The sequence below is a fragment of the Eurosta solidaginis genome, chromosome 5 (assembly GCF_040869045.1).
Source record: "Eurosta solidaginis isolate ZX-2024a chromosome 5, ASM4086904v1, whole genome shotgun sequence".
NCBI lineage: Eukaryota > Metazoa > Arthropoda > Insecta > Diptera > Tephritidae > Eurosta > Eurosta solidaginis.
Genome location: NC_090323.1, coordinates 169825703 through 169835722, shown reverse-complemented (window position 1 = coordinate 169835722; position 10020 = coordinate 169825703).

The following is a 10020-nucleotide window of genomic DNA, read 5'->3' as shown; positions in this document are numbered from 1 at the left end:
ATATCTTATCTGAGTTGTCACAAGAGAGAGCAATAATTTGTGCACGTAGTTGTGGCTGGCGATTTTGTAGCCGAAACAACTAGTAAGTTCTGGAAATCGAAGAGCCTAGAAGTATGCAGCGTAAACTATAAAAGCGGGGCAAGCGAGTAAAAAGTAATTCAGTTTGATTTGAGTTGTCAAGCAGTTTGATTAAGACGATATCTAGCGAGCAATAACAGTGCTATTTTGAATAGTACTTTAATAAAGGCCATTTTGCATTATTACAAATTGGAGTTATTTATTCAACAGTTTAGTGATTCGAACTTAGCAGAGGATTGCAAATAAGAGGATTTGCAGCAAATTCGTTACAATTGGCGTCAGAAGAGGAATTGTTGAATAAATTCCAGAGGACAACAAGGACATGGCAAAGTTCAGTGAATTGAAGATCCAGCAACTGAAGAAGGAGTTGGAGAGCCGTGGATTGAATACAAGCGGCGTTAAACTTGAACTTCAGGCACGGCTACGAGAGGCAATGGAAGCAGAAGGAATTGATGTGGAAGAGTATGTCTTTCATCTTGATGGCGAGGAGACAACAAAAATTTAAGAGAAAAACGAAACATCTCAGACAGTTACCAGCACAGACTTGAACATGATATTGGCTGCAATATCTGCACAAACATCGACAGTAGCATCAATGTCGTAGCAATTGGCCTCTCAGCTGGAAGCGCAAGAGGCACGTATAACATCCAAGATGGAAACTCAACTGGAAGAACAGAAAACATATATGGCATCCAAGATGGAATCACAAGAGACACATATTGCAGAAATGTCGTCAGAAATAACATCGAAGATAGAAGCACAAGAAACACGGATATCCGAAATGTCGGCGCAAATTTCAGCACAGATATCATCGCAGATCTCTGCTCAACTGGAAGAGCAAGAAGGACGAATTTCCTCGAAGTTGGAGGCGCAAGATACAAAAATTTTACAGTTTGAAGAAAAAATCGAGGCCGAGGTGGATGCTTTGAGAGGACGTATCGAGCAGTTGCAACTAAATCGCCCAGCAGTTTCGACGAGTAATCTAAAGGTAAAAACACCATCCTTTGACGGTTCTGTTCCTTTTCAGGTCTTTAAGCTACAGTTTGAGAAGACCGCAGTAGTGAACCAATGGAATGCTGAAGATAAAGTTGCAGCTCTGTTCGTGGCACTGAAAGGGCTTGCCGCGGAAATCTTACAGACTATTCCAGAGTACGAACGGAACAGTTATGACGCATTGATGGCTGCTGTAGAACGGCGATACGGAAGCGAACACAGGAAACAGATATTTCAAATAGAATTGCAAAACCGCTACCAAAAAGCTAACGAGACTTTGCAGGAGTTTGCTTCGGACATTGAGAGATTCGCTCATCTTGCAAATGCGGGTGCACCCATGGAATACACGGAAAGAGTGAAGATTCAGAGCTTTATAAATGGCATACGGGACGTCGAAACAAAGCGAGCCACATACGCGAACCCAAAGCAAACATTTTCTGAAACGGTATCCCATGCACTGACTCAGGAAACGGCGTCATTATTGAGTAAACCAGCATACAAAGCTCATCGTGTGGAAGTAGAAAGGCCGGAGTGGGTAGATACAATTTTGGAAGCTCTGAAGGGATCACAACAGAAAAATGCCGGAGTTATGAAATGTTTCAATTGCGGTAACCCAGCTCACATTGCACGTCATTGCAGTAGCAATTCCAATAGTTCCAACAATGTGGGTGGCCGTAAACGCAGAGCTGAAGGAGACGAGCAAATCTCCAAATCCACTCAATCGTTAAACTAAAGCGAGTCAGCCGCAAGGGGCGACAGCTGGCTCCCTCAATTGAATGCCCCATAATCTCTATCTCGCAAATTGGAAGAAGGTCAAGCAATCTTACTGTCGGAGGACATGTGGATGGAAAGGAACGTTTACTGACTGTAGATACGGGTGCATCCCATTCCATCATTCGATCAGATTTAGTCAACAAGAAGATAAGACCATTGCTTGGAGCAAGATTACGTACAGCCACGGGAGAGGACACCCAGGTAATTGGAGAAGTAGAATGTGAAGTAGCAATTGGGAACGTCACGGTACTTCACAATTTTATAGTGGCAGGTATTGTTGATGAAATCATAATTGGAGTGGACTTCTTAATCAACCAAGGCATCAAGATCGATATGCAAAGCAAGACGATGCGATATAAGAACATGGATGTGCCACTTAATTTCGGCTACGAGAGAGGCTACAGCAGTAAACGAGTGCTGGTGGAAGAGAGTCAGCAAATACCACCAAAATCAGAAGCAGTCATCTGGGCAAAGGTAGATGGAGATTGTGGGACAAACAAATTGTGGGTTGTCGAAGCAGCAAATAAATCAGCACTGAACATACTTGTAGGAAAAACCCTGGCTATGACAAAACAAGATGGACGTATTCCGGTAAGAGTACTCAATGAGTTCAAGTCACCATTCAATTTGACCAAAGGAGCTATTTTGGGAAAATGCCAAGAGGCCGAAGTAGTTATTAACTGTGAACAGCTCCAGGAATACGTTTCATCTAGTAATACTGATCTTTCAAATGATATCACGGCATGGACGCATGGGCTAGAGGAAGCCTATCAGAGTAAGTCAAAACAACTGCTCATAAAATACGCGAACATATTTGACCAGGATGGTTCCAAACCAGGCCGCACCAATGTTTTGAAACATCAAATTGACACTGGAGATGCGAGGCCGATCCGTCAAGCTCCACATAGTGTTCCACTGGCCAAGCGGGAAGTTGTGAGTCAAATCATACAAGAAATGGGTGACAGCGGCGTCATCGAACCATCAGCTAGTCCATGGAGCTCACCGGTAGTACTTGTAAAGAAGAAGGATGGAAAAATGAAGTTTTGCGTGGACTACCGAAAGTTGAATGACGTTACGAAAAAGGATAGCTACCCGTTACCAAGAATTGACGACACTCTGGACTCGCTATCTGGTACGAAATGGTTTTCCACACTGGACTTGAAAAGCGGCTACTGGCAAGTTGAGGTGAAGGAGGAAGATAAAGAGAAAACAGCCTTCAGTGTCGGTGATGGTCTTTGGCAATTTACAGTGATGCCTTTTGGACTTTGTAATGCACCAGCTACTTTTGAGAGACTCATGGACCAGGTACTGAAAGGACTACTTTGGAAAACATGCTTGGTGTACCTGGACGACATCATCGTATTGGGCAAGAGTTTTGATGAACATCTTAAAAACTTGGAGGAAGTTTTCCAGAGAATACCTGGCGCTGGTCTGAAGTTAAGTCCCAAAAAGTGTACGCTGTTTAAAAAGGAAGTAAATTATTTGGGCCACAAGGTAACAACAGAAGGTGTTTGTACAGCGAATGAAAAGATAGAGGCAGTAAAGGATTGGCCAAGACCACAGAATCTGTATGAATTGAGAAGTTTCCTTGGGTTGTGCACATATTACCGCCGATTTCTACCAAATTTTGCCAGCGTAGCCCATAGTCTCCACGAGCTAACAAGGAAAAATAAAGCTTTTGAATGGAAGAAGGACCAAGAAGTAGCTTTCCAAACATTGAAAGAGCGGTTGTGCACTGCCCCAATGTTGGCATACCCGATTCCAGGAGCAACGTTTATTCTAGATACAGATGCGAGCGGATATGCTATAGGAGGCGTTTTATCACAACTGGTCGATGGACAAGAGAAGGTAGTTGCATATTACAGCCGTTCAGTTGGAAAACCAGAGAGGAACTATTGCGTTACACGGAGAGAGCTGTTGGCATTGGTAGAGTGCATTAAACATTTTCACAAATACCTCTACGGTCAGCGATTCCGTGCCAGGACAGATCACGCAGCGTTGAAATGGCTTCTGCAGTTCCGTAATCCGGAAGGACAATTGGCACGGTGGATCGAGTGACTACAAAGCTATGACTTTTCCATTGAGCATCGAAAAGGTAGTACCCATGGAAATGCTGATGCAATGTCACGAAGACCATGTAGTCTGGAATGCAAGCACTGCTCAAAGGCCGAGGCTAAAGAAGACATTATAGATGTCCGGCTAATGACTATAACGTGTACGGATGAATGGGACAAGGAACAACTAAGAAAGTGTCAGCTAGAAGATACAGATCTGTCACATGTTATGCAAGGGCTCGAACGAAACGAAAAACCAAGCAGAGAGGAGATGTCAGCAGAGAGCCCCATTGCGAGGTCATATTGGGCACAGTGGAACAGTTTAGAATTGATATCCGGTTGCCTTCATCGAGTATGGGAGAGCGAGGATGGTAAATACAAGAATAAACTGATAGTTGTTCCCAGAAAGAGGATTCCTGATGTGCTCAGAGAGCTGCATAATGGTCCAAGCGGAGGTCATCTTGGAATCACGAAGACGCTCGGGAAGATTAAACAGAGATTCTATTGGGTTGGTTGCCGTCAGTCGGTCACTGAGTGGATTGCGAACTGCAAGGTTTGCAGCAGAGCGAAAGGGCCCAGAACACGAAGTCATGGCCAGATGAAGCAATATAACTCAGGTGCGCCATTTGAAAGGATCGCTATGGATGTCGCCGGTCCATTTCCTACTAGCAACGGCGGAAACAAATATGTACTGGTAGTTATGGATTATTTCAGCAAATGGCCAGAGGTATACCCAATCCCAAATCAAGAAGCGGAAACGGTAGGAGAAGTGTTTATAAACAATTGGGTGGCAAGGTATGGTGTACAAATGGAGTTACATTCTGACCAAGGCAGGAATTTCGAATCAGCTGTGTTCCAGGAAATGTGTAAGTCATTGGGCATTCGAAAAACACGGACAACTGCATTGCATCCTCAATCCGATGGTATGGTAGAACGATTCAATAGAACATTGGAAGAGCACTTAAAGAAAGTAGTGGACAAGTACCATAAAGAATGGGATACCCGCATACCATTATTCTTAATGGCTTACCGATCAGCAGTGCATGAGACAACGGGCCAAACCCCTGCAAAAGTAATTTTTGGCAATGACCTTAGACTGCCAGCTGATTTGAAGTTTGGGATAGATGCCAATGCGGAGAGAAATGTCAGGAAATCCACTAGTGATTTGGAAGAAGAGCTAAGAGAAATACATGATCTGATAAGGAAACGAACAAAGATTATGAATGACAAGATGAAAGCCAGATATGATAAAGCAATTAATTCAGAAGGTTTTCAGGAAGGAGATTTGGTGCTGTTATACAACCCACAACGTAAAAAAGGTTTGTCCCCGAAATTGCAGTGTAATTGAGAAGGCCCATACAAAGTTGTAAAACGGATCAATGATGTAGTGTACCGCACACAAACCATCGGTAAACCACGAACCAAAATGAAGGTGGTCCATTTGGAAAGGCTAGCAACGTTTAGATCGAGAGATTTGTCTGATCGGGACGATCAGACTTAGGTGGAGGGCAGTGTCACGGATATTAGCATCACTAAATTATCCCATCACTAAGGCGATGCTAAGGCCATGCCAAGCAGTATTTACGTTAATAATCAAATCAAGTATACACATATATAAGGCAGCCCAGAGAGATGTCACACACAGATGCATTTACTTATATGCCTATGTGCGCGCGAGAGACTGTAAACTACAAACATTCACATCAATAATTCAATCTTTATGTATCTACATAAACGAATAAATAATTGTGTCTACACATATGTACGTATACGAGCAACGGAGCGGCAATGCACAAACACATGCATATATCTTATCTGAGTTGTCACAAGAGAGAGCAATAATTTGTGCACGTAGTTGTGGCTGGCGATTTTGTAGCCGAAACAACTAGTAAGTTCTGGAAAGCGAAGAGCCTAGAAGTATGCAGCGTAAACTATAAAAGCGGGGCAAGCGAGTAAAAAGTAATTCAGTTTGATTTGAGTTGTCAAGCAGTTTGATTAAGACGATATCTAGCGAGCAATAACAGTGTTATTTTGAATAGTACTTTAATAAAGGCCATTTTGCATTATTACAAATTGGAGTTATTTATTCAACAGTTTAGTGATTCGAACTTAGCAGAGGATTGCAAATAAGAGGATTTGCAGCAAATTCGTTACAATATTCATCTCCATTTCATGAATATGAATGTTTACAAATTTAATGCAAATTAGTTACGTACATAGATCTCAATGGGAATCCCAACATTAAATATCCGAATATTTAAATCTTCATATTTCCACAATGATAACACTAAAACCCGGAAAAAGGTCCAAGTGCACTTATTGCGTTTTTATATGGAACTGTTTATTCACATCACTTAATTTTTTCGCACTTTAAGTACTTTATTTTTTTCTTTCATTTAAATTTTTTTAGTAAACTCTGCCTTCTTTCTCATTACATAATTTTTTTATATTTTTATTTTTTATGAAGGTATCCTCTATTCTGTTCGAAATTTTCGTTTTGTGTCACACTTATGTACATACTACATATATATTTATACAAAATTAAACTCGGTAAAGCGCCAATTGCATACCTAACGGGTGGCGTGAAATAGGCTAAATTCCTTAAGCACATTTCTTCGTTTTTAACTAAAAGTTCGTGTTTTTGAATTATGACACTATTGAAGTAAATGGGCGATATATGTATGTATATGGGAGATATCGGCCTACTGGGGAACCGAGCACACAAAACTAACTTCGGAAGCGCCCCAACGGGGACCTCCCGGGTGGTGTGGAAAAACCTATTTTTCAATTTAATGTCAAGTAATTTCACCTTAATTCTATGTCAATTTCTTTTGATTTTACATATTCTTTATATTTTTGTTTAAGGAGCTCCATACCAAAAGGTTATAATTACATTTGAAAATTTTGTAGAAAATTTAAAAAAATACGATAAAAATTACAATGTCTTAATGAAAAATTTAAGTAAGTTAGACCAGTTTGCTATAATTCCGCTCACTGCTTAACTATTAACGCATTATTTCACTACCCCCAACACTGGATGCATAGACTGAATTGAAAAAAATAAGAGTTGGTCGAATTTCGACCACAGGCGATACTAGTATTTATTATTAGGCTAACTTTGTTTGATTATATGCCCATAAATCGGATGATTAGATCCCATAATCCCCAATTTGTTTATGTCGCTTAAAATTATGAAATCAATTTTATTTTAGTAAATATGTTTGCGTGAATAATTTCAATGTTTTTGTTTCTTTTCTAAATTATTCTGCTTTGCTATATCTTAGTATTATATGGTTCAGCGACGATATTTTATGGTAGATATGGTCATATATATTCATCTCCATTTCATGAATATGAATGTTTACAAATTTAATACAAATTAGTTACGTACATAGATCTCAATGGGAATCCCAACATTAAATATCCGAATATTAGAATCTTCATATTTCCACAATGATAACACTAAAACCCGGAAAAAGGTCCATGTGCACTTATTGCGTTTTTATATGGAACTGTTTATTCACATCACTTAATTTTTTCGCACTTTAAGTACTTTATTTTTTATTGTCATTTGAATTTTTTTAGTAAACTCTGCCTTCTTTCTCATTACATAATTTTTTTATATTTTTATTTTTTATGAAGGTATCCTCTATTCTATTCGAAATTTTCGTTTTGTGTCACACTTATGTACATACTACATATGTATTTATACAAAATTAAACTCGGTAAAGCGCCAATTGCATACCTAACCGGTGGCGTGATATAAGCTAAATTCCTTAAGCACATTTCTTCGTTTTTAACTAAAAGTTCGTGTTTTTGAATTATGACACTAGTGAAGTAAATGGGCGATATATGTATGTATATGGGAGATATCGGCCTACTGGGGAACCGAGCACACAAAACTAACTTCGGAAGCGCCCCAACGGGGACCTCCCGGGTGGTGTGGAAAAACCTATTTTTCAATTTAATGTCAAGTAATTTCACCTTAATTCTATGTCAATTTCTTTTGATTTTACATATTTTTTATATTTTTGTTTAAGGAGCTCCATACCAAAAGGTTATAATTACATTTGAAAATTTTGTAGAAAATTTAAGAAAACACAATAAAAATTACAATGTCTTAATGAAAAATTTAAGTAAGTTAGACCAGTTTGCTATATTTCCGCTCACTGCTTAACTATTAACGCATTATTTCACTACCCCCAACACTGGATGCATAGACTGTGTTGAAAAAAATAAGAGTTGGTCGAATTTCGACCACAGGCGATACTAGTACTCATTAACACCTTTCATTTGATACCCATATCGTACAAAGTCTAGAGTCACTCCTGGTCCACCTTTATTGCGATACCTCTAAAAGGCATCCACCCATAGAACTAAGACCCACTCCCTTTTAAAATACTCATTAACACCTTTCGTTTGATACCCATATTGTGCAAACGCATTCTATAGTCACCCCTGGTCCACCTTTATGGCGATATCTCGAAAAGGCGACCACCTATACAACTACCACCACCCCTTTTAAAACCCTCACTAATACCTTTAATTTGATACCCATATCTTACAAACACATTCTAGAGTCACCCCTGGTCCACCTTTATGGCGATATTTCGAAACGGCTTCCATCTATAGAACTAAGACCCACTCCCTTTTAAAATACTCATTAACACCTTTCGTTTGATACCCATATTGTACAAACAAATTCTAAGGTCACCCCTGGTCCACCTTTATGGCGATATTTCGAAACGGCTTCCACCTATAGAACTAAGGCCCACTCAATTTTAAAATACTCATTAACACCTTTCGTTTGTCACCCATATTGTACAAACGCAATCTAGAGTCACCCCTGGTCCACCTTTATGGCGATATCTCGAAAAGGCGACCACTTATGGAACTAAGGATTACTCCCTTTTAAAATACTCATTAACACCTTTCATTTGATACCCATATCCTGCAAACAAATTCTAGAGTCAACCCTGATCCACCTTTATGGCGATATCCCTAAATGGCGTCCACCTATAGAACTATGGCCCACTCCCACATAAAATACTCTTTAATGCCTTTCATTTGATACACATGTCATACAAACACATTCCAGGGTTTCCCTCGGTTCATTTTCCTACATGGTTATTTTCCCTTCGCTTATGTTGTCACCATAGCTCTCAACTGAGTATGTAATGTTCGGTTACATCCGAGCTTAACCTTCCTTACTAGTTTATTTTGGTTTTGTTTTCATAACAGAAATATAACAAACTGTAATGTATTTGGTAATTCTATACGACAGCATGACACTCTTCATACACGTCCAAAAATATCAAGAGGGGTATCAAAAGACACGTCTTGGATCCAGAATCTCGAATCCGAAAGCGAAGGTGAAAAAGATTGGGTCTGTCAAGATATATTTGCAAAAGAAATTTTGAAAATTTTCATATTTTCATAACAAAAGATATTAATTTGCATATGGTTGTTGTAATTTTGATGATTTTGTGGTCCCCACAAAAAATTGTGAACATAATAGTTTTACGCGGATATAGTTTTAGTCTTCAAACCGGTGTTGGACCCACCCAAGGTAATTTTTTATAAGCGCGGTCAAAGGCTGCCAATGCAGAAAGATGTTCTGCGCAAAAATACTATGGATTCCACCCTCGATTTCGGAGCACTCAGGGGTAATTTTTCGGTTTTTCGTTAATATCTATTGAACGATCTAAAATTTTTATTTTCCGCCTTCGGATTATTGTTGTGGAGGTCAATACTAGTCTTTTTACACCTCTTTCGGTATTTTTGAACGCGTATTACCAGCGTCATGCTGTCGTCTAGAATTACTATATATTTTTGCGTTCTAACGTTAATATTATGATATTTTACCCAAAACCGAATTTTTTATTGGTGGAAATAACTTTTTTTTGGTGGGAAAGAAATCTCAACGGTCAACCGCATTCCAGAATTTTCCATTCAGAATTGTATTGTGGTTTCCCGCAAAAACAAAGCATCAGGCCACGATCCTCTTCTGAGGAATTTTCTTCAACAAATTGTTGTGCCAAGTTGTACGTAAGAGATACATACCTACTAATAATAACAATTTGGTGTGACATATATCCGAGGAGATTATGGTCTAGCTTTC